Here is a 27,477-nt window from a genome sequence, read left to right on the forward strand (position 1 = left end):
TAATCTTGCATTAAAGAAACAGTGTCAAAGAACTGCATTGAAGCGTTCCTACTGTACATTATGGCACACAAGGCAATGTGATGTTATTGCCAGTGCTTTTCGTGCTTCTTAGCATCTGCACAGTTAATTTTCATCAACTGTTCTTGACCTCCACAAACCATTACGGTTATGCGAAAAGTTCTGTTGAAATTAGGATTGAGCTTTCTAGAAGCCTTTATATAAGACCACAGTTGTTCTCAGACTAACCTTTTTAAAGCGGTTCAGTCGTTTCGTGTCCCCCTGCGGTAATCCGCACTAACATTTGGCTTAACGTACTCAATGAGGCATTATCGCACTTCGTTTAGAATTTTTGTATATGTACAGGTGAGCTTCTAGTGTTCTTAATTGAGATATTAAAGCGAAAGCTTTGTTGCAGATCGTCAAGAATCTGCAGCTTGCAAATCGTCAGAATCTTAGCTTGTGCTTACACAGATATAATCAAGCTAAACCAATAGAAATTCCCGCGTTTTTTCTGCGGCGTTATTGTGCAGAACCAACCGCTTAAATCACTCTTTCACGTAGCGTTCAAAGGGCGCAAGAATAAAAGAAATAAAGTAAATGAAAACTGCGCTCCGCATTTCGCACTGGGGAGCCAAAGTCATATTGTTTGCGCAACTAACTGCGTAGGCGCCATTACGAAAATATATTGGGGCTTTACAAGCTTCTCGATCTCTAAAATAGGTGGAAAGACAAGGTGTTATTGCCATACAGTGTGTATTTTATGCCGTGGAGCTAAACCTGAACATCAGCCACAGATCGGAAGACCGATCTACTAAGTAAATATAACTAGAATGTTCACGTACCATGCAGTCTCTTTCTCTTTACCTACTTTTAGCTGGCCTTTGAGACCATCCCCTTCCGACCACGGTACATGCAAGACATTCTTACTGTGCCCCAACCCTTGCGTCTTTCTACGCTTGTTTTTATGTGACGCAAATGTAAAGAAAAGTTTCAAATGTGTCACATAATATTGCAAACTTCAAGATAAGATCAAGATTAAACTCGCCAAACGTTCAACCTTCATACTGTACAATCCAAATAAGAGTTACCGTAACCATTGCTGAACAACATCGGAGCAAGCAGTTGCGGAGTCATCAATCACTCGCTATTCAGATGGATTAAAGGATAACGTATAGCTTGAACACATTTCAGAGTGTATAGAGGTTGCGTACAAAGCGGATACCTGCTGAGCTTTCGCAAAAGTGTCTTTTATTGTTGAGAAGCAGTATAGTTCTACAAAATTATGCTTATGCAGAACATGACTCATAATGTTGCTTTTGCGCTTGCTGGTCGCGTAAATCTGAACTACCCCCCCCCCCCACTACTGCTTAATTATTTGTAAAATCGTTACCGGTGAAGAAGGGTTTATTGGGGTTATTCGAAGGACTGGAGGCGGCGACCGATGACACAAGACGATCGTAGAGCGAAGCACAATCTCGTCCGAACAAGACAGTCCGAACTCTCAGTGCGCGCGAGCTGATCGGCGTCTTCATCGTCGTTAGTGTCGGCGCTGTATCATCTTCTTGCTTACAATTGCCCCGGCGGAAAGAAGCCATCCTGCCGACATAAGGCGAGGGATCGTAGTATGGCTTAAGTCGACTGACGTTAACAACTTCTCGGCCGCGGCGAGGATGGTCCGAAGAAGGCGTTGCCGGCTCCACGGCGTAGTTAACTGGTGATGTACGCTCTAATACACGGTAAGGGCCATTATACTTCGCAGATAATTTGGAATCAGCCGGAACGCAGAGCCAAACGAGGGTGTTGATAGGAAAGTCAGCAGCGGGCTTGCCGTGATCGCTCTCATGTTGGCGAAGGTCTTGAATGTCCGACGTGAATGAACGAGCCAGCTGACGGCACTGCTCAGCATTACGGGCCACAGCAGAAAGAGAAATGTACTCTGAACTGTCGGGGTGGTAAGGAAGTATGGTGTCCAGTAAACATGAAGGCTCACGACCGTAGAGGAGAAAGAATGGGGAAAGTCCAGTCGTTGCCTGAGACGCTGTGTTATAGGCATAGGTGACGTACGGAAGCACCTGATCCCAATTAGACGCGTCAGAAGAAACGTACATGGACAGCATGTCACCAAGCATTCGGTTAAACCTTCCTGTGAGGCCATTGCTTTGAGGATGGTAAGCTGTGGTGGTTAGATGTATTATTTTGCAAGCTTGCAACAGCTCCTGGACCACTTGTGATAGGAAGACGCGGCCGCGGTCACTGAGAAGTTCTCGAGGAGCCCCGTGACGTAGAAAGAAGTGACGTATGATAAAGGAGACGACGTCACGAGCACTAGCCGTAGGCAGGGTTGCAGTCTCCGCGTAGCGAGTGAGGTGATCCACGGCGACTATTATCCAGCGGTTGCCTGATGTCGAAGATGGAAGAGGGCCATATGGGTCGATTCGGACACGATTGAAGGGTCGCGCTGGACAAGGCAATGGCTGTAATGGGCCGGCGGAGGGGCGCGGAGTAGACTTCCGCTGCTGACAAGCAGTACAGGAGCGAATATAGCGGCGGACAAAGTTGTACATTCCCCGCCAGTAGTACCGCTGGCGGAGACGCTCGTACGTCTTCAACAAGCCAGCATGTGCGCTTTGCGGGTCAGCATGGTGATGGGCACAAATTTCTGTGCGAAGATGGCGAGGAATGACCAAGAGCCATTTGCGACCATCCGGGCGAAAGCTTTTGCGATACAGCAGACCACCCCGGGTCATAAAATGGGAAGCTCGGCGACGAAGGGCTCGCGTGAATGAAGATGTTGAGGACGCGGTGAGGACGTCTAGGAGTGAAGATATCTAGGGATCCCGGCGTCGTTCAAAAGGAAGATCGGATGTAAGGGCTGCAACGGAGGGTTCGGATATCGAGTCCGAGGGTGCCGGAGAAGGCAACGGCGAGCGCGACAAGGCGTCAGCGTCGGATTGCTTGCGTCCTGTTCGATATATCACGTCAAAGTCAAAATCTTGAAGGCGAAGAGCCCAGCGGCCGAGGCGTCCTGAAGGGTCTTTCAGAGAAGCCAACCAGCAGAGGGCATGGTGGTCGGTGATAACGTTGAAGCGGCGGCCATATAAGTAGGGGCGAAACTTTGTTAAGACCCACAAGATTGCAAGACACTCCTTTTCCGTGACGGTGTAGTTAGATTCAGCTTTCGTTAGCGCTCGGCTAGCGTAAGCAACTACATATTTAGAAAAGCCCGGTTTGTGTTGAGCGAGGACAGCGCCGAGACCGATGCCGCTGGCGTCAGTGTGCACCTCTGTAGGAGCGGATGGGTCGTAATGGCGGAGAATGTGCGGCGAAGTTAGTAGACGTCGGAGCGTAGTGAAAGCATCATCGCAGAGTGGGGTCCATGTAGACAAGTCGGCGCGACCATTTAGCAACTTGGTAACCGGTGCAATGATGGTAGTGAATTGCGGACAAAACGGCGAAAATATGAGCATAGGCCGACGAAACTGCGCAGCTCTTTAACAGAGGTCGGCTTCGGAAATTCAGTGACCGCACGTAGTTTGTCCGGATCGGGCAGGACAGAACATGACCCAGTATTGTCAGCTTGCGGGCGCCAAAACGACACTTCAGGTTAAGTTGAAGACCGCCTCCAGTGAGACAGCTCAGGATTTGGTGCAAGCGCACCAGGTGCGTCGGAACATCGGGAGAGAAAATGATGATATCATCCAAATAACAAAGGCAAATGTTTCACTTGAGGCCGCGTAAGATGTTGTCCATCATTCGCTCAAACGTAGCAGGAGCGTTGCAAAGACCAAACGGCATCACAATGAACTCATATAGTCTATCAGGGGTAAGAAAGGTATGTCTTGGGACGGTCAGACTCAGCCATAGGGACTTGCCAATAACCAGAGCGCAGGTCCAGGGACGAAAAGAACTCGGCTCCTTGTAAACAATCGACAGCGTCGTCAATGCGGGGTTGTGGATATACGTCTTTATGTGTAATTTTAAGACGGTGGTAGTCATCGCAAAATCTTATGGAGCCATCCTTCTTTTTCACCAGTACCACTGGAGACGACCACGGACTAGATGAAGGCTGAATTACACAACCTTGTAGCATGTAGTCTACCTGCTCAGCAATAACACGGCGCTCCGTTGGTGAAACACGGTAAGGACGGTGGCGAAGAGGGGCATATGACTGCCGGTGTCGATGTGGTGAACAACCTCGGTCGCACGGCCCAAGGAAGTCGTCTGCACGTCAAACGAAGACCGGGACTGGTTGAGGAAAACAAACAGTTGCTCACGGTAAGTCGGATCGAGGTCACTGGCTACAGATTGAAAAAGGTCCCAACTCGGTATATCGGAAGACGCAGTAATAGTCGCTAGGGAGGCTTCGTGGGCACTCTATGGTAAATACCCGTCAACATCAAAAGGCGAGATGAGGTCAGCAACTTCAATATGGCCAAGGCATTCGTCACGAAATAGCGGAACCACAGCGGTTGAGGCATTCGCAACAACAATGTCAGCAGCGCCGCGGTTAATATCGATGATAGCAAAGGGAAGATGGAGTTTACGGCGAGAAGCGAACATGGGAGAAGGCGCAAAAAGAACAGTCGCGTTTAAGGAAAAGGGTACACACACGGGAACAATCACAGCAAAATTGGGCGGAATGTCGGTGTCGTTGGCGACAACAAGTTTGACGCAAGAAGAAGACGGCGCATCGTCAAGAACCGCATCACAGAGCGCAGAGAAGGCAACGTGGGCGCGGGCGCAGTCACTAACAGCATTGTGGCGGAACAGGAAATCCCAGCCAAGAATTAAGTCATGCGAGCATGAAGCAAGCACTAAAAACTCGACGATGTATAAGACGTCCGCGATAACGACACGCGCTGTGCAAGCAGCAGACGGACGAACGGAATCGGAGCTGGCGGTGCGAAGAGAGAGTCCAGAAGGCGGAGTGGTGACTTTATGCAGCGAGCGACAAAAACGTTCGCTAGTGACTGAGTGGCCCCTGTATCGACGAGTGCAAGGGTACGAACACCATCAACAAAAACTTCGAGAATATTCGGCGGAGACAGACGAGGACGTGTGGTAGGCGATATGTGCGCAGTTCGTGCCCCAGGAACTGCGGCCGCTAGTTTTCCGAGTCGTGTGTCACGCTGCGATGCCGCATTGGAGACACGGACAGACGGCGATGGGACGGCGAGCGGTGCAGTGGAATGTGCTGGCGGCCCGACGAGTTGTGCGGCTGCCCTGGAGATGTAACCGAAGGTGGGCACAAGGTGTCGCATTGATAACTACAGTCATCCATAGTGCGTGCAGGGGCAGAGTGCAGAGTGCGACGGCAAAGGCGGGCGACGTGGCCGGGAATACCGCAGGCATAGCAAATAGGCCTTTGTCATTCGTGCGCCAAGGATTGTGGGGAGGCGTCGTAGATCGGAACCGTGGGGCGACAGATGGTGGCGACATATTCGGCACGTGCGCAAAGGACTGTGGCGGCGGTGGACGGGCGGTAACTTGTGCATACGCGGGAGGCATCTGTACTTGCACAGGTAGAGGCGGCACGACAACAGGGGGGCTGTAACTTAATGGTGCAGCAAGAGGTGTGGGCTGCAGTGCAACAGGGTCGGAATGAGGTGTGACAGGCGCTGGCTGGCCAAAACTGGGAATGGCATCAGCAACCTCCTGCGTGGTGGTGTGTCGGATAGAAGGGGTAAGCAGCTGGGCTGTAGATGACGGGCGTGGGTTAGACAAAAGCCCAAGCTGTCGGGAGACCTCATCTCGAACGAAGTCTTTGATGTCAGCCAAAAGGTCGCTGCTTACAGCCAGGCCAGAGATGGACGCAACAGGTGCGGTAGAGCGACGAGTGCAGAGGCGTTGTTTGAGCATTTCGTCGAAACTTTGGCAAAGGTTGTATACTGATGCCACCGTGATCGGGTTCTTTGCCCACAGCATGTGAAATGCATCAGCATCAATGCCCTTCATTATGTATTTTATCTTGGCAGCCTCATCCATAGACAGGTCGACACGCTTGCATAAATTAACGACGTCTTCAATGTAGCTTGTGAAGTTTTCCCCTTCATGCTGAATGCGTACGCGCAGGGCTTCTTCAGCGCGTAGTTTACGAACTGTGGGACGGCCGAAGTCGGCCCAAGTTGGCATGTTGGCCTCATGATTTTGATACCAGAGGTTAGCAACGTCACTCAGGTAGAAGATGACGTTGTTGATTTTCATGCGGTCATCCCAGTTTTTATGACGACTCATCCGCGCGTAGGAGGCCAACCAGTCTTCAACGTCCTGGTCGCCATGGCCGCTGAAAACTGCAGGATCTCGCTGCCGAATGGCACCGGAGCATGAGATGGACTGCGAAGGGGCTGCCACTGGCTGTTGGCCTACCTCGTTTGTCGCCATAAGTATCGTACGGCTGCGGAGCTCCACGGTGATCGTTTAAGGGTCGTAACTCGGCCCGTTCCACCAAATGAAGAGGGGTTTATTGGGGGTTATTCTAAAGACTGAAGACGGCGACCGATCACACAAGACGATCGTAGAGCGAAGCATAATCTCGTCCGAGCAAGACAGTCCGAGCTCTCAGTGAGCGCGACAGCTTATCGGCGTCTTCATCGTCGTTAGTGTCGGCGCTGTATATCTTCTTTCTTACACCTGGTATGATTCCTGGAAGGTGCGACCCTTGTTTTGAATTCGAATTAAGGCACTACTTATTCATCGTCACTCTTGTAGTGGCGGCTGAGATGGTTCCTATCAACTCTTTTACTATTCTGGGGCGTCTGTGTCAATGGTGGAAGCACAATGAAAGGACATGTTTAAGAAGCACACCTATCAGAGTTATTGCGTGCACTTTTTGGGGTTATGGGCCTGACTAGTGGCATGGAACAAAATGCGTCTATCGAAGCATCAAATGCTGCTTCATCGCCTGCCCATTTTCTGAGAGCCCTCTTGTGGAGAAACAACACCTGCTGGACCCAAGCCGTTTTTGAAAAACATTTCTGCTGGGCGGTACTTGTGTCAAGAAATCGGCATCATATTTGTATTAACAAAGCGCGGCGCGAAGGAAGCCCGCGCGACGTCTGCGTCGAACATTCGATGACATTGCGGAACCGCCCCTCCCTGAGTAAGGAGAGCGCGGGATCTGGTACGCATCGGCGTCACCCTCTTCCTCATCACCCGATAGCGACTGTGACTCAACTGGATGGAAGGTGCTCGTCTTATCTCAAGATTTAGGCGGCGACTAACCAATTGCGACGCGCGGCTCTGCGGTAGGAAAAGGGAACGCTTAAACGAGCGAATTTAAGTGTATATGTGCGCCAGCCTTGGAACTTCATAACAGACAGATGCGGCGAGCCCTATTTATTGAGCTCGCGTCGCCTATGTGAGTCCGCTAGTGTTTGAGCTAGTATCGCGGCGAGTTCGCAAGTGCTACCGCTCGGCTCCCGAGGTTCACCCGTTGCTGGCAAGCCCACGGATCTGCGAGAAAGGCGCGCTAGTCTTACATGGTGGCCACATCGTGACTCTGAGTCTCTAGGCGTCAGTCTGCGACAGTGCCCGATGAACAATTGGGTGTGTGTATAATTGACAATCTCGTGTAAAGTTCAGAGTTGTAAAGCCTCTGTCTTACTGAATGCCTTTTTAGATGCATGCTTGGGATTGCCTTTTTGTGAACCTCTCGTTTGTGTATTTTAAGTGTTCGTGTGAATTCCTCTGTATAGACTGTTGTGTATAAAGTTTGCTTATTAATTTTGACTACGAAATTTACTCTGGCTTGAACCGTGAAAGCTAAGCACCAAACGGCTAAGCCCTTTGTCACTTGTCACGCAAGTCGAGGGCATCTATCCCCTTTGCGACCGGAACATGTACCCCTCCCCCTTCTCTAATGGCGCCTTCGGTTGGGGAGACGAGAGCAGAGGCGCCGAACATTGTAGAGCAGTACAGGAGCACGCCGAGCTGAGGGTGCAACTGTCCTACTACGGGAACGCTCTCGGCGTGTCGACAGAAGCGCGCCAAGACCACGTGACCGCACTTCTCTTCCCATCATTCTCCACCTACCCGCAGTGACGGCAGTTGCAACCCGAGGAGAGGCCGACGCTCCATGAAGAACTGCTCGTTTTGTATGCCTTTGTTCTCACAGCGTGGCGATTTGCTTCCTCTTGCCCTTTCGAAGCCAGCAGCGACTCTCAAACATGCATGAAGTACTTGAGCAAAGTCTCCGCTCCTGACGCAAATTCGCTTGACTCAGAAGAGCTCGCCAAGCTCCAACGCTTTTCAGCCACCATTTTGAGCCTCGCCGACTCAAGATAGAAAAAAAAAGAATGGCACAGATATGACACTTTATGCAATGTGACTTCCTCTACGCGCGCTTTAGAGGAGAGAGCAGCCGGACTCGGCTGCTCTCAGCGGAGGAAAAGCCATCCTCTTCTACCATTGGAAACCAGTGATTCTACACCTGCTCTCCCACTGGAGGGCGACCGCTTGTCTGATAGCATTTTCGAAGCACTTACGAGTGCACCTGCTCTCCCACTCGAATTCGCCACAAGGGTGCCTGGGAGTGTGCGCAACATTAGTGGCGCATCGTTAATTACTCATAATTATTAACAGGTGACTTGTAGTTACTAAGCAGGCATCTGTAATCCAGACGCGCTGCGGAATAAGAATGCAATAGTGATAAATTTCAGCTTAATAGAAAAGTTTAGTGCCTTGAATAGGTGTTAAGCGCTTATCCTGTCGGCTAGTACCCCCAATTTAGGAAAAATGGTCATTGATATATAACTGTCTTCGTGCAATTTAGGCATACCAAGACAAAAATTAAAATGCCATTATACCTATAAACTTGTGTCAACATGTTCGTAAGAGGTTAGTATTCCAACAATGAAATAGCGAATCGAATAAATAACGAAATTTAATACTCGCTTCACTATAAGCTATTTAGCGAAACAGATCAAAATATTTTTTAATAAATGTTAGAAAAAGAAGGGACCACATATCGGCATTTTGATGTCAGTAATGGGCATACTGCCAGACCATGCCACAACATTTTTTTACGAAGTCTCAGCTCAATTCTAGGGACAAAACGCCGAATGCAAGCGCAAAGCATTCGTGTTACCCAGTGAAAATATTTCTGAAATATAGGCTACTACTTCAAACTAGTACAATAAAACACTACGACTATTACTACAGATAAAACGGATAAAATGAGAGGTGCAAAGGAGAGTAATGAAAAGGAGTCAGTTAAGGAAATAGAAGGGCCACGCTTAATCGGTGCCGTTTTTTCAAGATGCAGGAAGAAAGCAAAAAGGAAGCGCAAAAGAAGCATACACAAGCACTAGACTGAGAACTAGAGTCCAGATATTTTTACCCTTACATGCAGTATACTAGCGCACTCCTACTTTCGACAACAGGCGCCAGCTGCTGGGAGTGTGCGCGGCAAGGGGACTGCAGGTCGCGCGGGCGTTTTAGGTAGGTGCGTGTTTGTCAGAACGAGTTATTCAATACTGCCATAAACGCGATCAACCACATTTTCATATAGGCGTGTCCTGTGCATCGCTACGCACGTTGCCCTGTTGTAGTGAGCACTATTGGGCACGAACGCCACCACTGGAGCGATCGGGGCTCGTGTCGACCTAGGGAAGTAAGTGGAATCACGTGACTCCTATTACAGCTGCTGAAGCAGACGCTCGATTGAATTTGCGTGTTTTAATGCTAATAATCGCGTTTATTTATGCAGTTTTGGTTGGTAAAGAGTGCCAGCCTTGCATGTTTTAATCTTGCATCGGTAATGAGGCTGCTGAAGTTTATTTAAGCTGTCGCTGCGGTCCTTTACTGCTCTTTACCTGGAGGTAAGCGAGGAAACCCGGCGCAAGCTCCCATTGCCACCCGAAACATAAGCTCCTTCCTTGTTCAAGGTTTGAATGGGCAAAGAAGCGAGTTGTCATTCTAATGATGTGCGCAGTGGACATTTCAGCGAGGAAGATTTCGTCCATGAAGTTGGCGCTAAACACTTCGGTGAGTGGAACAAAAACGAGGCACGCATTTCAATTTGAGCTCGTCACTTGTTAAGCGAACGATACTATTGCTACAGGGATGAAAAAGATGTTGGATTCTTCATAGAGCAGTACGCTCCCAAAGAAAGGAAGGATCTTGCGAAAGCCAGAAAGTCTGAAATTATAATAAATGAACGCATAGACACCAAAGTTTAAGTGAAGTAGAAGATTCTGCCGCGTCGTTCAGCGGTATGAAGGGTTAACTGTCTCAGACAGCATCTCCAGTACTACGGTAGTTTCACATGATAGTCTGTGAACAAACGAAAGATAGAGCATTGCATGCATGGTGTGGTGTGGCATTCGAGTTAAGCAGGCTACGAGCGGGGAAAACAAATCCCTGTTCTAACCAACAATGCCAATAACGCTATTCACTATGCAAAAAATCGCTACGTAGAATGCACGTCTTCACACTTGCTAAAACATTAATGCAACTCATTCCCACAGTCAAATTGTTCTGCCCTAGTACGTTCAAGGGATCAGGCGAACGGTAACGGTTCTGCCAACACTATGCAAAGGCGCTCAGCATCTGTCAGTATCTCGACAGTCCTCTGCTCTTGGAGCTGAATCATGTTACCTTCTCATTGACTGCTTACATCTCACTGGTTGTGTGTAAGCTTCAGTTGTTTTTCCATAACAGTAGTAATACTGCAGCCGGTGCGCAACGTCGTAGCACTAAAGCTCGCTAATGTAGATACATCTGATTCGGTGAAGCGCTCTCTTGCCGACTCAATATAAGCTTATACAGTCCCTGATAGAGGTTTATATTAAATAAATAAACTAATGTAATGCTAATACGCAGTTGAACTGCCTAATAAATCATCCTACTGTAGCAGTTCAACGTGCAATATCCCACTTAGTTTGTCACGCTGGCCCTTCAGAGAGGTGGCGCCACGGTATGTCGTCGCGCCCAATAGCAATTTTAAGAGCTCTGTTCTCTCGTTGATGCAATTATCGAGGGTAGTATACCAGTCAGGCTACGAGCTCAAAATCGCTGTTTATAAGCAAAAATATGCGAGTGGTTTTTTCTGAGGCTGTCCTTCAAATGTGATAAGTGCTTATATATTTCTTATTCTTTTGATTTTATGCATTAGCGTGGAGATTTTGTTAGCTCACTCCATGACGTGACAGGTAACATGATCGGCTAGCTTCACTGTGAATTTTTGTTTAAGAAAACCGTTTGTTCCTATCATAATCGAGTGGCTACTTTTTCGCTTCCTTTTGCCGTTCCGTTATGGGGATATGAGTACTACCACCAGCAATCCAGGATGTTATTTCCGCATTCCAGAGAAACGTCAGAATAGAAAACACCTGAGCATAGCAATATCTTTCTGATGTTGGTATAGGCTTGAGGCACAACGACTAAAAATAAAGAAATGAACTTTACATTAGACGCTGGCTCAATAAGCTACGCCACCGTTTTGCACACAATAGCTTTAAAATAAGTTATTCTCGTCTTCTGCCTGCAGAATATGCGACAGCATGCCTACTCTCCAAATAATTATTCAGTATGCGAAACGATGTTCTGCACCGCAGCCACGGCTCAGTCGTTAGGTCTCCACACTGATGAGCCCAAACAGGTGAGTTCGACTGTGTCGGGGACTGCTGCGCTTAGAACAAGCGAGACGGAAGGCACCCTTGTATTGCGCAATGTCAGCGCACGCGAAGAACCCCAGCTGGTGAAAATAACCGGAGAACCCCACTACGACGTAGCTCTCAGCCGATGACGTTTTGACGCTAAAATGCGTATACCATGTGAAACTTAGTTCTTATGCTCTAGTCAGCATTCCTTTACTGATGTTTCTTTGGAATGTATGACAATAACGTGCAGGATGTAAAACGATGTATCATGCGTGGTATGCAGACTGCAAATGTTTGATTGGCGCTATAGATCTTCAAGGCATAAAACGGGAAACGACTCTAATGTCGTAGTGTTGATAAATCAAGCGCAAAAACTTACCTGTTGTTAGCTTCGTCACTAAGATGAGCACACAGCGATAATTTGTTTATGTAACTGGCATGCCACCGCGCCACCGCGCAAGCGACAGCACAGCCAAATTGGTAAAGTTCGCTATGGCTGGCGGGCAGGATGAAGCGCGCATATGAAGTGAAATTACATTATAGACGTGCTCAGGAGCAATGCCCTCAAACGTTTGCTCGCTTGTAGGGTACAATATAGGCAGCATTATCACGGCTTAGTTATAAACACCAACACAATTAACGTGAATGTCAAACTAAATCCCATAAATAACAAGTGGAGTTTAATTCTGAGACAACGCAAATAAACTTGCTTCAACACAACACACGGTTCAAAATATCTTTGGCAATATTGTCACGTACAAGGTGATTGAGGATATAAAGAATAGAAACGGGGTTAGCTTCGATACAACAGCGGTGAGCAGCACAGACGCAAAACCCGCAAGCGACACTTCGTCGTTCTTCACTCAGTCATGCGCCACCTGGCAGCGCTAGGTGGCATTACTCCCCCTTCCGAAAAAAAAAGAAAAAAAAGTGAACACGGGCGGTGAGAACGGTGTGCAAAGTAAGAGAGTCGTCACAGGAGGTGGCCGTGCGTTATCGTTGGTAGTACGGCTTCAGCCGCACAATGTGCACAATGTCCGAGCTGGGCTTTCGACGTTTTGAAAGTGCGGCGCCGTCTGGAATAACTTCATAACTGACATCACTCACACGACGCAACACTTTGTACGGCCCGAAGTAGCGGGAAAGGAGTTTCTCTGACAAGCCTGGACGGCGAACTGGTGTCCACACCCAGACTTGATCCCCAGGTTTGTAGTGAACCTGGCAGTGCCGGAGGTTGTAGCGGTCCGCGTCAGAGGTCTGCTGCCGCCCGATGTGCATACGGGCAAGCTGGCGGGCTTCCTCAGCGCGGATGGCGTACTGCTGGGCATCTGGCGGAAGCTGGTCATCATCTGGGCATGGGAGCATGGAATCGAGCATGCTCTGAACTTCACGCCCGTACACAAGTCGAAATGGTGCGAAGCGCGTTGTTTCCTGTTGGGCTGTATTATACGCAAATGTGACGTACGGCAGCACCTCGTCCCAGGTCTTGTGCTGCACATCGACGTACATTGATAACATGTCCGCAATCGTCTTATTTAACCTTTCGGTAAGATCATTGCTCTGCGGATGGTACGCTGTGGTCTTGCGATGCGTCGTGTAACTCAACTCAAATATGTGGTCGATGAGCTGCGAAGTGAAAGCTGTCCCTCTGTCGGTAATGACATACGAAGGGGCGCCATGCCGCAAGACCATGTTATGCATGAAAAACTCGGCTACTTCGGAAGCTGTGGCATGAGGGATTGCCTTTGTCTCAGCGTATCGGGTCAGGTAGTCAGTAGCGACTACTATCCATTTGTTTCCCGCCTGCGACAAAGGGAAAGGACCAAGGAGGTCCATGCCGATTTGGTCCAACGGAATACGTGGTGCTCTAACGGGCTTGAGAAATCCAGCAGGCTTCAGGGGCGGTGTTTTACGGCGCTGGCATTCGCGACAGCTTCTTACATAGCGTTTCACAGTTGCGGAGAGTCCTGGCCAGTAATACATGTTGCGGACTCGAGCAAGCGTCCGTGAGTAACCCAAATGACCAGACGTCGGTTCGTTGTGGCAAGCAAGTAGAATATCCGCACGGAGCTCGCATGGTACTACCAGAAGGAAAGCTCTTTCTTGGCCTTGGGAGTTTCTTTTATACAAGACGCCTTGCTGCATACAGAATGAACCAATGTGCCGAGATAGGCGTCGAGGCAGCGTCGTATCACGCCCTTTCAGATAATCGATGAATGGAAGGATGTCTGGATCAGCTCTTTGTCGATCCCTGAGCTCAGATGCACTGAGAGCTCCTAGAAAGCCGTTGTCTCCATCGGTTGCAGCATCGTCAGTGTCAACGGGGGCTCGTGACAGCGCGTCAGCGTCCACGTGTTTGCGGCCTGACTTATAAACAATAGTTATGTCAAATTCCTGAAGTCGTAAACTCCAGCGTGCAAGTCGTCCTGATGGATCTCGCAGATTTGCCAACCAGCATAAACAATGATGGTCCGTGACGACTTTAAATGGTCGGCCGTAAAGATAGGGGCGAAACTTCATAGTGGCCCACACGACCGCCAGGCATTCCTTTTCCGAGGTGGAGTAGTTCGTTTCGGCGCGAGAGAGTGTGCGGCTAGCATAGGCTATTACTCGCTCAATCCCGTCTTGATGCTGAACAAGGACCGCGCCAAGACCGATACTACTGGCGTCAGTGTGCACCTCTGTGTCAGCCGCTTCATCGAAGTGCGCCAGAACAGGGGATGTTTGAAGGCGCTCGCGAAGCAAAGAAAAGGCCATCTGCTGCTCAGAGTTCCACACAAAGGCGGTGTCCTTCCTTGTGAGGCGCGTTAGAGGTTCCGCTATTTGAGAGAAGTCTGCAATGAGCCGCCGATAATACTCGCACAGGCCTAGAAAGCGCTGAACAGCCCTCTTGTTGGCTGGAACGGGAAACCGTGCGACGGCAGCAGTCTTTTCGGGGTCCGGGCGCGCCATCGGCGCTCACAACATGGCCAAGGAACTTGAGTTGTGTATACCCGAAGTGGCATTTCTCGGGCTTCAGCGTGAGATGAGCAGAACAGAGCGCTTCCAGTACAGCTCGAAGGCGTTCGAGGTGTTGCTCAAATGTTTCGGAAAAAACAACTACGTCGTCCAAGTACACAAGACAGATCTGCCACTTGAGGCCAGTGAGGACGGTGTCCATCATCCTTTGGAATGTAGCTGGGGCGGAGCACAATCCAAATGGGAGTACTTTGAATTCATATAGGCCATCTGGAGTTACAAATGCGGTTTTTTCTCGGTCTCTTTCGTCTACTTCGATTTGCCAATAGCCGCTTTTCAAATCAATAGATGAAAAATACTTCGTACGTCGCAATCTGTCCAGTGAGTCATCGATGCGCGGCCACGGGTATGCATCTTTCTTTGTCACATTATTCAATTTCCGATAGTCGACGCAAAATCGAAGAGTGCCGTCTTTCTTCTTGACCAGGACTACTGGTGAGGACCACGGGCTTTTTGAAGGCTGCACAACACCATCATCCAGCATCTCCTGAACCTGCGTCTGGATCACTTCTCGTTCTTTGGCAGACACACGATAAGGCTGCTGTCCTATAGGGCGAGCGTCTTCATAAGTAATGATGCGATGTTGCGTGATGGGCGTTTGACGAACCTTCGAGGAAGAAGCAAAACAGTGCTTGAAGTCCAGCAACAGTAGCTCTAAGGCCCGCCGTTTCTCCTTCGACAAAAGGCAGTTAATGTCGATGTTGTAAAGAGACGGCTCCTTAGTTTCGACTGGCGTGGATGTAAAACAGACCGTATCGTGCGTAACAGGGTCAGCGAAAGCGATAGCAGTTCCCGGAAACAAGTGCCGGTGCTCATTAGAAAAATTTGTGACAAGGAGTGCAGCCCGGCCATTGTGAAGCGACAATAAACTTCGAGCAGCGCAGATGCCTTGAGCAAGCAGGAGTGATTGGTTCGCTTCCGCTACAGCATCGCCGGCACGGAAATCGTCACAGGTGACTTCCACAAGAACACTGTTTCGCGGCGGCAGCGAGATGCTCTCGGCGGAAACGCGAAGTGCGGCACTGCAAGGACTGCTACTATCTCGTTCGGCAGATTGTCCCATCGAAAATGTGACACGTCTATTTCGCAGGTCGATAACTGCTCCGTATTCTCGCAGAAAGTCAATGCCGAGGTCACGGGAACAGTCACTCAGAGCGACGCAACTAACGATGAACGTATATCTGTTAATCTGAATACGAGCCGTGCACATCCCCTTTGGGGTAACTATATGACCGCCGGCGGTTCGAAGGTACACACCTGGCCAAGCAGTGAGCACGTTCCTCAAAACAGTCGCCATGAGACCACTCAAAATCTAATAATCCGCACCGGTGTCCACTAATGCATTGACTGGAGTGCGACCGTCTAAAATAACAGGAATGTCCAGAGAAACGCTTTTGGCTTCCCAAGGGGACGGTACCAGCAGCTCGCGGTCGGATCGAAGCGGCGACGACGGGAGGTCTTCAACGCAGCGACTAGCAGTGGCCTCGCCCCCGAAGGTCGCTGTTTTCAGTTTTCCCGACCAGGGCTAGACGAGCGGCCTTGCCCCTCTCGCGAGGAGCCTTGGGTGGACGTCGATGAGCGCCTTGGTGAAGGGGAGCGGGACTGACGCTGCGAACGAGATTAATACCTCTGTCACACGGACACGGCTGAACTCCTTTCAACTCCCTTCAACCAAGGTAGCCATTACCTCGAGGGAGATACGTGCCGTGTCACACGGCAGTCCATTATGGAAGGAAGTTAAATGGAGTTTTGAAGCAAAGGAGATCGACGATCTCCATTGATGGGCGAAGGGAGTACTCTCGTTTCCAATGTGCTTTGCTTCTGAGTCATTAAATAACATATTTCTTCAATAATGTAATTTTTACTCCTAAATATATTAGTTTTTATTGCATAAAATTGTATTCTAACTCGGTTAGTTGCGTTTAATTGTCGCGACTGCACCACGTATTGCACAACGCCGCGCATGGTGTCCAGCAGAGCGGAAAAAATGGCTATGCATGGACGTTGTTTTCAGCAAATGTGTGTTCTTTTATATTGATATGACTAAAGCTAATTGCATTTTGCGAGGAATATAGTAGTATAAAAATATTTCAGTTTGTTTTGGACATTATTTTTTATATCTTTGTGCGAAATAAACAGCGCCTAATGGCCCCCTGTTGGCTGCTCTGAGAAGCTCGTTGCGAGCCGTGTGACACGGGGACAACTCCTTTAAGGCGAAACTCCCTGCGACTCCCTTGCGCTCCTTTAGACCAAGGAAGTTCAAGGTAGTTCCGAGTCGGCCGTGTGACAGGGATATAACGCTGTTCCGCCAGGTACTCTTCAATAACGCGGGGTCGTTGACCAAACCGGGGAGGAGGCGAGTCGATGCGGAAGCCTTGAAGACCGAGGCGTCGATAAGGACAATCCCGGTAGAGATGGCCTGGTTCACCGCAGTGGAAGCAGAGTGGACGGCGGTCAGGCGTGCGCCAAATGTCGGCTTTGCGTCGGGGCAGGGGACGTTCGTTGAAGTACTGCACTGGTTGCATCGAGGGCAGCGGAACTGTAGGCGGCGCGGGAATGGGTGGCGGTGAAGGAGGAGCCTGACTCTGCAGAACTTCCACATATGTGGGACGGTTTTCGGTCCCCGACAGCAATGGCGGGCTCGTAACTAGAGGCGAAAGAGGGCTCTTGAGCGCCTGTCGTACCTCCTCTTTCACTATAGCAGAAATGGAAGCTGGCGATTGCTGCAGGGGGTTCCAGAATTTTCTCAGTTATTCGCGCACGACACTGCGAATTAGTTCGCGCAAAGCATCAGAATGCCGCTCGGAAGATGCAAATGACTCCGCAGTTGTGCTAGTATGGAGAGGTCGGTTATAAGTCGCGGCACGTTGTTGGAGCACCCTTTCCATTGTGGCGGCCTCCGCAAGAAATTCATTTACAGTCGACGGTGGGTTGCGCACAAGTCCTGCGAACAGTTGCTCTTTCAAACCATGCATCAAGTGCCTGACCTTTTTGTCCTCGGACATGGCGGGATCGGCTCGCCTGAAGAGGCGCGTCATGTCCTCGACGTATGCTTGGACACTCTCATTAGGCATCTGGATGCGGGAGTGAATGGCACGTTCTGCACGTTCGCGACGATCCGCGCTAGTGTAGGCCTCGAGCAGTTGACGACGGAATTCCTGCCACGATGTTAACATTTGCTCTCGGTTCTCGAACCAGATCCGGGCGCCATCCTCAAGGCTGAAGTAGACGTACCTTAGTTTGGCAGTATCGTCCCACTGGTTAAAAGCAGCGACACGCTCAAACTGAAGGAACCAGTCCTCCACATTCTCAAAGAGGTCACCATGGAAAGGCTTCGGTACTCGAGGGGCCTGCAAGGTGTAGTTACAGGCCGGTGCGACGCCCGTTACCTGCTGAGCAGAAGCACGAGATGTCATGGCGGCGGGTGATGGCTGAAACTCCGGAGACAGTCCCTGGAGCCGTCGACTGCAGCGATGCACGGGGGTGTCCAATGGCACAGGGCTGGCGCGACGTCTTTCAGATGGAGACTCTTGCATAGGTGATCTTACCCAGCAGCTCCACCAGAATGCCACGTACAAGGTGATTGAGGATATAAAGAATAGTAAAGGGGTTAGCTCCGATACAACAGCGGTGAGCAGCACAGACGCAAAACCCGCAAGCGACACTTCGTCGTTCTTCACTCAGTCATGCGCCATCTGGCAACGCTAGGTGGCAATATTTTACATCGCGCGAAGGCTTGGTAATCGTGGCTACCATGCAGGCGCGACCGTGGAGATGCGGCAGCCCCTCAGCTTCTAAGGAAACGGCCGCGCAACGGAACGCCAGTCGACAGAATAGGGCCGAGGTCAAGAACGGTTGAAAATAATGTTAATATCCCAACGTCTCGAACACGCATCTCGCCTTTTGCTACTTGCCCAACAACACAGTATTTATATTGTAATGATGCTTGCTAGACAAACTGCGTTTAGGGGGGCATTCACGCGCAGGTATTTGCATTTAATTGGACAGGTGGACTCCGGAATGTTTCACTTGTGGCATCCCCTAGACCGTGGACGATATATTATTGGTGCGACCAGTACATGCGCTTGAAACAAATGGTTCTAGCTGTTACCTTGAAGCGTTTTGACAGGATGCCTCTGCGGAGGAACTGCTGCTGGGCTCTTGGCAGGATAAATAAAAGGGTTTCCAGGGAGTGCGGGCTCTTCGCCCTCTTTTGTGCATCATCATACTTCATTCGCGCTTTAAAGCTAACTGTCGTGCTTCTATATTTTTAATATGTGTTGTCTTACATCGTCACCCATCATGATCCTCTTTCTTCGCCTCTTCCCCAGTGCAGTCTAGTGGCGAGATTTTAATCATTCCTGCCAACTTCTCTGCCTTTCCTTTCGATATTACTTCTATCAATGTATGTATCTCTATAGTGCTGTAGAACCTTATGCTGTATCACTCTGGAGTGGAACGACAATAATCGATAGTCAGGTTATCAGGAAAACAGTGAACATGCTAGTTTATTCCTATGGCAGTCCAGGGCGTTCTGGCTCGAGATCCGACGTTTGCAGTTGAGCTAAAGCGACCCGCTCCTGAGCTTATGAGCTTGGTCCGGCAGGTTTTAAGGCTCCCTCCGGAGGCTGAAGTGGAACATTCCGTTTCCGAAGGTGTGGAAGTCCTGAACCTTTGCAAGTCGGCTAGCAGGCGACTACCTCTCGGCAAGACTGCAGCCTACGTTAAGGACGATCAGCTTTATCTTCTTCCTGCGGACAAGGAAGGAGGCTTTGCTGTGTTACCGAAGAAGGAATACGTGACAAAAGCCGTTGAAGCCACTGGTTCATACTTGGATGAGTGCAGCAACGTGTCCTTAAACAAGGTAAAGAACAGAGCCAAAACACTTTGTCAAAACCTAACCTACAGAGGTTATGTGGTGCAATGGACCGCAACAAGTACCTATGCTTAGAAATGTTTTTCTCTGTTGAGACTCATAAGGTCGAAACCTCATGAGGTTCGTGTTATTGTTTCTGAAGCAGGGACATGGAAGAAATCTGTTGCATCTTTTTTACAAAGGCAGCTTTCACTATTAACTATTGAAGACCCATTTTTGGTAAGGAATGCAGGACCGGTGGCAAAGTTTATAAAAGACAACTGCGAAAGGGCGCTAGCCCATTTTTCTATTAACATAAAGGACTTATACTATGCCATTCTTCATGCCGACTTGATCAATTGCATTGAGGACTGCATATACAAGTATGGAGCTGTAAAATTCCAGAACGCAAGAAACATTTCGACTGCCGGCTTCTTCGAAACATTGTCTATTTATTTTATCAACCTTCCCAGAGTGGAATGGTTCGTTTTTTATTCAAAAGAATGCTATTTGTATAGGTTCGTCTATTGCACCGGTTCTCAGTGACCTTTATTTACCCATGAAAGATAGGGCATAGTGTCGTTAAACGAGTATTTTAAGGCAGCAGTGTGAAGCAGATCTTTAGGTTTGTTGAAGATTATCTCGTGATCCTGGATTGCGAACATGATACCCTCCCGTCCGGAGTGTCCAAGGTTCTGTGTAATTTTTCAAGCATCCTGAACTCTTTGATTAACACACACGGACTGCCTATCAATGGCTTCATCACAGTTTTAGAATTAGAATTGTATTTTGGCTCCAATCATGTGTGTTGGGCATTTGAACCTCTAGCTAACCAACCGCTTCTGCCCTTCGATTCAGTGCACTCGAAGTTCGTTAAGCGCAGCATCAATAATTAATGCTTCATCAATGCACTCAATACATCGTGCGACCACAGGCGGTATGATAGTTTTCAAAGCCAGACAGGCCGACTCATGCAGATTGGATACCCGCAGTCGCTTTTATCCTCTGTGGCAGAGAACGTGCTAAAAAGAGGAAGAGATACAAATAAGAGACAAGACTAGGAAGATCGCTGTCATCCCTTACGCACATGGACTTTCACACAATCTAGGAAAGATAGGAAGAGCTAGAATTGACGTTCTTTTTCCGCTCCGGATCGCTTGACCAGCCTGTGCAAGCGTGCAAGGATCGGTTGCAACATCAAACATCGCGATTGGTTCGTAACTTGTGCTGAGGGCATAGCTTACTCGATTCCGTTGTCCCGTGGCCGTGCCTATGTGGGAAAAGCCGGTAGATGCCTTAATAAAAGATTACTAGAGCGTAATTGCAATGTGACAGAGAGGATATCAGGCCATCTTGACATTCACTGCCGGGACTGCAGATGCACACCCGGCTTGAGTGACATTCGTGTCCTGCACAGGTGTGGCGACAAAACCACGCGAGAAATTATCGAGGCCCAGAATATTGCGAGCCTGCAGAATCGCTATGTAAGCACTCGTTCCATAGCCCTTCTAGATAAGGAGCTGCTTTTCCTATCGGGACCTGGGCGATTATAGCGCTCCTACTTGATCTCTTTTGCGATGTGGCTGTTTTCGGTTTCCTGTTTTTGATGCCGGCTGTATATCAACTAAGGTATCAAAAAAATAAACCGTTAGTTGTCAGTTGCTTGTGTTCGTCTCAACTTTCTGCATCCAGTGGGTGGTGTTTTCGCTGTTTTACCTTGTGTAGTTTATTCCACAAAATTATTTATACCCCGATGCGGAAAGTAGTTAGGGTACGCAGAGGGCAAGAGAAAAGCACGCGGTTGTGAAGGGTACGCACAGATAACTTGGAAGCCATGATCTGATGCGATAAATACGCGAGTGGACAGGCTATGCGCTGCTACAAAAACTATTTTTGAGATGCGGACCTGACCAGCACGAAAATGTGAAATTATGTTTTAAAACGCATGCATACAAAAAGCCCCTGAAGGTTTAGGTTTATCAAATGACTGTCTTGTAAAGCAAATAGTTCGTCGCACACCCGCACCCTACTTGCTTTCTTTCGCGCTGTCTGAAGTCAAAATGACGTTCTATAGCTCACACATTTACCCCTCATTTTTTATAGTCAATGAAATAAAAAAAAATATCTGCATGCGCAGCACAGTAAAACGCTACGGTATATTTTGCAGCTTTTCTGTTAGCCAAGAAGGTGGTATCAGGCTTGGCAAAACTCAAAAAATTATTTTTGAGTCATACAAATGAGCTCCAGAAGTGCTTCCATACAGAACGATAGCTCTGCAGTAGTTGTCTCAAATTTATTTTATGTTCTCCCTAAACTTAAGGCAGCCTATGATAAATATGGATAATCCTGCCATTGTGGTAGTTGTGAAGAAAACCGGGGCGGCAACTCCGCTGAATATACATAATCCTTCGACGCACAGCAACATGTTCATAGCATAATTAAAATTCCTTTCTGAGACTGCCATCTATTGGGTAAGTTCTATGATCTCACTAAAAGGGCTGCATTGACGCATTACTTCATATTACTGAATAATTTGTCTGCAAAGAATGGCTGTGATATTACATTAAGTAAGGTTAAAAAATGCTGAGTATATAACAACCACAACCTATGTGCTATGGAATAACTCAGCCTTTCCAAAGAGGTCGTTACAGTTTAAAAGCAAGCAGGTATAAATCGCAGTAAGAAACAATGCCTATGCTAAAAGCAACTTGATAAGAGTCGTGTAGCCGTCAAATCGTGCAGGTTGATGGCTACATGATTCTTAAAGGACTGCTACAAGCTATCAAAACTGGCCTGGCTGGTGCATAAATTCACTATAAATCTGAAATCACCAGGACAGCCAAGAGGAAACTTATGGACGAGCTCTGCAGTCCTTCAAAACTGCACCAAGGACAAGCCGGGCATTAAAGTTTCACTACGAGAGTATAACATATACAGCCGGATCCTTCTGTGACAAAATTCATCAGAATGGAGAACTTCGTCACAAAAAATTAGAGAACCCTGCATGTTTGCACACAAGTACAGGGTGCATAGTATATCGAGAATACGTAACTTTACAAATTTTCGCAAAGCAAAATCGGTCGCGTGGAGCACCTTGGTCGAAAACTTCATTATTTCCGCAATGTGAGATTAATATGTATTTACATCACAGAGTATACACGAGTCTTACTTTTGCCTCCTCGGGATCCCCAAGCCAATACTACTACAGAAAAAAATTATTTCAGCAGTGAAAATACTGTGAAACCTCTATCAACCTAAGGAAACCATTTGGCCCTTAAACATTATTTGGTACCAGTCAGCTGTAATATACGCGGTTAAGCTATCAATAGCCAAACAGCTAATCGATAAAGGCCGAAATACTTTTTGGTCTATAAAAACCTTCTGAACATACAAGAGAGGCGGTTTTTATCGAAATTAATTTGTTACTATAGCAATATGTTCACTAAAAACAAGGCTTTACACCAATGAATTCGGAACAAGGAAAGCATTCCTATAACCTGAAATTGTGAAACATTTTGAGGAAATGAAAGCACCCTTCGTAAGACCATGCTCGTCAAGGAAGGTTTTACTGTACATAATTACACATGGTATGAAAATAACATAAGAACAATATTTTTGAGTTGGGTACAGTTCAACAATGCAATGCAAACGCAGGGTGTCTAACCGTTAGCATAAAACAACTCTCATTGCATTGATGTGTACTACTTTGCACATGCTAATCAGCTGCGTTGTAATAATAATAATCACAAAGTTGCTGACTGGCATTCCGTGTTCACAAGTTGACACCGCAAAATGGATGGCCTCACATGGAGGGACGTTTGCATTTTGTGGTATCTAAACCTCTCGGGTACGTAAATTGGGGATATTTCTGCGAAACATTATGGCGAAGGCTTCAAGGAGTTTCGTTTGTTGTGAATAGACAAGGCGTCATTAGTGCAGCAGTGCCCTTCTCTATAAAATGTCCAAGCTCTAGGTCTCCATAGATTTCACCGAAATCATTAACGCTCGTTGAGATTACGAGGAATTGCGGCGTCTAAACGTAGTTTTGTCGAAAATGCTTTTCATATTTTCGGAAAATCTCTTCATAGATGGCTTAGTGCTAAAGCAAGAACTAAAATATGATGAAAAAGTTTATCTGACACACAGCAGCAGATTATATTTCCTAATACTTCACAAGTTGCACCATAATGGTTTACAGGCCGGTAATAAATTTTGAGTTTGATTATTTGTATACAGTAAAATTAATATAAATAAAAACATAAATTTCACCATAACATCATGATGCCGCAGGGGGAATGAAGTAAAAGCTGTCTTTCAACATCTTGACAAGGCAACCGCTGCCCTCTAACAGCAGTAGCAACAAAATGAGGCAAATAAAGATAATGTTCATGGAAAATGAAGTATTGCACACTTCTATCAAGCTGTATCGCAGAGCGTTCTATAAACAGCCACACGAGCATCTCTTAACCGTGCAGCCCACTGACTGTGACCGTGCCTTATGCTGAACAAAAGGTGCCTTACTCAATATAAGCTTAGTACCGTAACCTCTTCATCAAGCCCGTGGGCACAAGGAACAACCATTGCGTGAGTCGTCCACAAAATAAAGAGACGTGTCCGTTGATGTTGCAGCCTCCTATGCAGACGACGCTCTGCTGCGTATTCTATTCTGACGTCACACGAGCATCTCAAATGATGGTTGCTCTCGGTGGGAGAAGCTTCCCGATTCTGATTTCTATCACATTTTTTGTAATATGCACCATATGCAAGGCGCTAAAACTTTGCGAGCAGACTCACAGACCTGTATTTTATTGACAGAAATATGAAACGGCAATGCATCGAACGACCGTGTCATCGCCACCTTAAACTAGCAGCCTCGGCGACGGTTCCGACGCCGCACTCAAAGCTCAGTCAGGCGCAGCTCTGCGTACGCCCTCTCCCCGAGCAGTGGCGACGTGACTGTGGCAATGGGAAGTAGGCACCTGCCACCTGTTTCGGACGACGCAGAAGGCCGCACCTAGTGCGCTTCCATGGAGCGGCAGTGGCCAAGACCACGAAAGATTTACGCCTGCAGGCATCTGGGAGGTCAGTGGACGCGACGAGCAGGATCAGCAGGATACTGTAGGTGTCCGTCGGGAAGGCTAATGGGCGTCTGCAAGGCAGGCGCCGAACCACAGGACACTGGGGCCTCGAGTAAGTACACCAGCTTGAGCCACTCGAGCGCCATTGCATTTCGCGTTTAATCCAAGTAGACGGCGAAAGTAGACGAACGGCACTAGATCACGCGGCATGGGCCGAGGTAGTTGCGTCGGCTATGGGAGAAGGTGGCGGCGGATTCCCCTGAGTCTGATGATGGGGTCACTTGCTGCGCTCGGGACAGCTGGCGTTGTGCTTTCGATGAAGTCCGCGGGTAAACAAAGAGAGAGTTCCTGAAACAAACTCGATGTAGGCGCAGAGAGGTTTTCCTTGAAGGCAGAGTGAATTCCGAGTAGGTTGAGTGGGATGGCATCTGCCCATTTGTTCGGGGAACCCTGTAAAATTAGCGCTGATTTGGGACCCCGCCATTGTGGTGCAGTGGTTAGGGCGCTCAGCTTCTGTGCTCGAGGAAGCGTGATCAATTCCTGTCTGCGGCGCCGCTTTTCGATAGAGCGGCATGCAAGGCGCCCGTGTGCTGTGCGATTTCAGTGCACGTTAAAGAACCCCAGGTGGACGAAATTTCCGGAGTCCTCCACTACGGCGTCTCTCATAGCCTGAGTCGATTTGGGACGTTATACCCCATAAATGAAACGAAACGAGCTGATTTAATGTGGCGATGGAAATGTTCCACGAGTCCGTCGGTTTGCGCATTGTACGATGCTGCTCGCAGTCATGCTGTTCTGCGGAGCTTAAGCAGTTATGAGAAAAGCGAGCACTCGAACTGGTGACCGCGGTCCATGACGATGGTCGTGAGACAGCCGAAACGCGCCACCCAAGTAGGAAAAAAAAAACCCGAGGCGAGAGTTGCTGCCGTGATCCTAGCGATCTGCATTGCCTCAAGCCGCCTGGGGAAGGGGTTAACGCATGTTAACAAATATTGGTAGCATTCAGAATATCGTAAAGGACAACGATATAGATCTGGACCACTGGGAAACGCTGGTTTAGCTGCAGAAGATGCTGGGCTGGCGTGGATGCCGTTCCTTCCGCTCAACAGGCAATCTTCCTATTTTAACCCCTTTGGCGTCTGTACGCAAATAACCCCATAAGCAAAGGAAATTTAGTTGCATTGTTCTCTCACAGCCACTATCCACTTGTCTCATCATTTTTCCGAGGTCCTCCTTAGAAATCGGTACGCTTGGGCCCCTTCGCAGTTGTGGCAGTCTTCCAGGCCGCGCCAGTGCTTTTTTTTTTCAATTCTTCCTATCTGTTGTATCCGAAACGTCGCACGAGAACACTGGAACGACTAAATGAGTAAATCACACTCAATGGGATAAAAAAAAGCGAACGCAAAACGAACGAAGCGCGGTAACAAACACGGCGGCTGCTTCTGGGCCGCCTCAATGTTAGCTCCCGTTTGCGGCTAGGTAGCACTACATTTCTCAGCAAACTCCATTGTAGGGTGCGTATAGGGATGCAGCAGTTGAGTGGTTTGTGATCGGTGAAACCGGTGAAAGCTCGACCTTCAAGCTAGTGGCGGAAAGGACGTACTGCCAGGTGTATGGCGAGGAGTTCGCGGCCGCAAACACTGTACCGTGTCCAGGAGGGGCATTGCGTTTTTAGAAGAAATCAAGGGGTTAATACAGCCACTGACGTCACTGACCTGGGACAATCCAGGTGAGATAATTGGCTTCGGCCCGGACACGCTTGATGTTATCAAAGGCGTCATCCGCAATGGTGTCCCAGTGTAGTGTTTTCTTCAACTTTTTGCCCGCAAACTATACAGTCGAGAGGTTTCAGGAAGGTGGCGCAGATTCTCATGGATCGGCGGTAGAACCTCACGAGGCCGAAATACTGGCAGAGCTGCGTGCTTGAAATTGGCTTGGAAAAGTCGGTCAGGGCTTGCACTTTTTCGGGAACAACCCCAAAATTCTGACTCACGAGCCTCCAAAAACGCCTCGCGCCATTCTGCGGCAGCCAGTGGCAAAATGCCGCGTAACTGAATGACGCTAAAAAAATCGATAGCTCGTCACGCATAAGAGTATCAGTTGTTTCCCCCGATTACTTCTTATACGCTTCGTGGAGTTTCTTTTTGTAATCATTTTATTTAGCTAGATAGAATGCACGGGTTTCCTGGGCATCTAAAATCAATGTAGTGAGCCTATAAGATTTCCATCAAAAACACCACTTCTTGCTATTCAATCATCGTCTACAGCGCCAATTAGCAAGATATAAAGTGTTTCCTGGACATTTAAGTAGTGCAGTGGTTTTCCTTCAAAGCAATTTAAATTTGGTTACAAGTGATTGAAGGGGACAGGTTATTTCTCTTGTTTTTCTGATCAGAAAATATATTCCTGTCAGCTGGCGCCTCGTGGGATTGGTTGCTCCTCGAAGGCGAAGTCATGACGTCCTCGGAGACATCACGGACCTGACTGCTGGAGCGCGCCACCGATGTTTAATTAGACGGCGCCTTTCATCTGGTTTTTTTTCGCTGGGAGAAAATAGGCGGAATTCGAGATGACTGGCTGCCAGAGAAGGGGGATGCACTCGATATCGGATGGCTGTGGCTTAGAGAAAGAATGTCGCGCTTGCTTTTTCGCTCTCAGTTTGGTGCGTCTTTAACAGCTTCGTTGGCGCCGGCACTCGGCGGAGGCTTTGTGCCGCGGGTTTGGAGCTTCGTTTCGCGGTGAGAGGGGTATGACAGTTGTTCGCTGGTTAGCTTGAGTGCATAGCATTACTTGGCTTATTAATGCGAAAGCATTATTTCGCTATGTTCACAAATTTCTATCCGCAGACCGCATCAGCTAAATCGTGTTCACAGCAGTTGTAATTTATGGTTTGCGGGGTTTAACGTCTCAAAACGGCTCAGGCTAT

This window comes from Amblyomma maculatum, chromosome 4, assembly GCF_055883805.1.
Source record: "Amblyomma maculatum isolate TAMU_Amacu chromosome 4, ASM5588380v1, whole genome shotgun sequence".
In the NCBI taxonomy this organism is placed as follows: Eukaryota; Metazoa; Arthropoda; class Arachnida; order Ixodida; family Ixodidae; genus Amblyomma; species Amblyomma maculatum.